Here is a 2,633-nt window from a genome sequence, read left to right on the forward strand (position 1 = left end):
AGTGAAGCATCGGAATCTACAACTAGTGTCAGAGAAATGGATCAAAACTTAGACAGTAGGAAGAGTCAGTCTTCTTGTACTTAAGCCGGAATTGTGCCTTTTGAATTTAATTCCGATGCAATTTCTCTGTTTCATCGTCAGTAAGAAGGTCCAAGGGATACAGTAAACCTGAAGTGAAGCATCGGAAACTATAACTAGTGTCACAGGAATGGTTCAAAACATAGTCAGTAAGAAGTGTCGGTCTTCATGTACTTAAGTCGGCATCGAGCCTTTTGTATTTAATTCCGATGCAACTTCTGTGTTTCATCGTCAATAGGAAGGTCGAATGGATACAGTAAACCTGAAGTGAAGCATCGGAATCTATAACTAGTGTTACAGGAATGGTTCAAAACATAGTCAGTAAGAAGTGTCGGTCTTCATGTACTTAAGTCGGCATCGAGCCTTTTGTGTTTAATTCCGATGCAATTTCTGTGTTTCATCGACAATAAGAAGGTCCAAGGGATACAGTAAACCTGGAGTGATGCATCGGAATCTATAACTAGTGTCACAGGAATGGTTCAAACTTAGGCAGTAGGAAGAGTCAGTCTTCTTGTACTTAAGTCCGCATTGTGCCTTTTGTATTAAATTCCGATGCAATTTCTGTGTTTCATCGTCAATAAGAAGGTCCAAGGGATACAGTAAACCTGAAGTGAAGTATCGGAATCTATAACTAGTGTCACAGGAAAGGTTCAAAACATAGACAGTAAGAAGAGCCAGTCTCCTTGTACTTGAGTCGTCATTGTGCCTTTTGCATTTAATTCCGATGCAATTCCTGTGTTTCATCGTCAATAAGAAGGTCTTAGGGATACAGTAAACCTTAAGTGAAGCATCGGAAACTATAACTAGTGGCAGAGGAATGGTTCAAAACTTAGACAGTAGGAAGAGTCAGTCTTCTTGTACATAAGTTTGCATTGTGCCTTTTGTATTTAATTCCGATGCAATTTCTGTGTTTCATCGTCAATAAGAAGGTCCAAGGGATACAGTAAACCTAGTGTGAAGAATCGGAATCTATAACTAGTGTCACAAAAATGGTCAGTAGGGAGAATCAGTCTTCTTGTCCTTAACTCGGCATTGTGCCTTTTGTATTTAATTCCTATGCAATTTCTGTGTTTCATCGTCAATAAGAAGGTCCATGGGATACAGTAAACCTGAAGTGAAGCATCGGAATCTATATCTAGTGTTACAGGAATGGTTCAAAACATAGTCAGTAAGAAGTGTCGGCCTTCATGTACTTAAGTCGGCATTGAGCCTTTTGTATTTAATTCCGATGCAATTTTTGTGTTTCATCGTCAGTAAGAAGGTCCAAGCGATACAGTAAACCTGAAGTGAAGCATCGGAATCCATAACTAGTGTCACAGGAATTGTTCAAAACTTAGACATTAGGAAGAGTCAGTCTTCTTGTACTTAAGTCGGCAATGTGCATTTTTATTTAATTCGGATGCAATTTCTGTGTTTCATCGTCAATAAGAAGGTCCAAGGGATACAGTAAACCTGAGTGAAGCATCAGAATCTATAACTAGTGTCACAGTAATGGTTCAAAACTTAGACAGTAGGAAGAGTCAGTCTTCTTGTACTTAAGTCGGCATTGTGCATTTTGTATTTAATTCCGATGCAATTTCTGTGTTTCATCGTCAATAAGAAGGTCCAAGGAATACAGTAAACCAGAAGCGATGCATCAGAATCTATAACTAGTGACACAGGAATGGTTCAAAACTTAGATAGTAGGAAGAGTCGGTCTTCATGTACTTAAGTCGGCATTGTGCCTTTTCTATTTAATTCCGATGCAATTTCTGTGTTTCATCGTCATTAAGAATGTCAGAGGGATACAGTAAACCTGAAGTGAAGCATCGAAATCTATAACTAGTGTCAAAGGAATGGTTCAAAACATAGTCAGTAAGAAGTGTCGGTCTTCATGTACTTAAGTCGGAATTGTGCCTTTTGTATATAATTCCGATGCAATTTCTGTGTTTCATCGTCAATAAGAAGGTCCAAGGGATACAGTAAACCTGGAGTGAAGCATCCGAATCTATAACTAGTGTCAGAGGAATGGTTCAAATCTTAGACGGTAGGAAAAGTCAGTCTTCTTGTACTTAAGTCGGAATTGTGCCTTTTGTATTTAATTCCGATGCAATTTCTGTGTTTCATCGTCAATAACAAGGTCAAAGTGATACAGTAAACCTGGTGTGAAGAATCGGAATCTATAACTAGTGTCACAGGAATGGTCAGTAGGAAGAGTCAGTCTTCTTGTCCTTAAGCCGGCATTGTGCCTTTTGTATTTAATTCCGATGCAATTTCCGTGTTTCATCGTCAATAAGAAGGTACAACGGATGCAGCGAACCTGGAGTGAAGCATCGGAATCTATAACTAGTGTCACAGGAATGGTTCAAATCATAGTCAGTAAGAAGTGTCGGTCTTCATGTACATAAGTCGTCATTGTGCCCTTTGTATTTATTTCCGATGCAATTTCTGTGTTTCATCGTCAATAAGAAGGTCGAAGGGATACAGTAAACCTGAAGTGAAGCATCGGTATCTATAACTAGTGTCACAGGAATGGTTCAAAACATAGACTGTAGGAAGAGTCAGTCTTCTTGTAC

Source organism: Schistocerca americana, chromosome 2 (genome assembly GCF_021461395.2).
Source record: "Schistocerca americana isolate TAMUIC-IGC-003095 chromosome 2, iqSchAmer2.1, whole genome shotgun sequence".
NCBI lineage: Eukaryota > Metazoa > Arthropoda > Insecta > Orthoptera > Acrididae > Schistocerca > Schistocerca americana.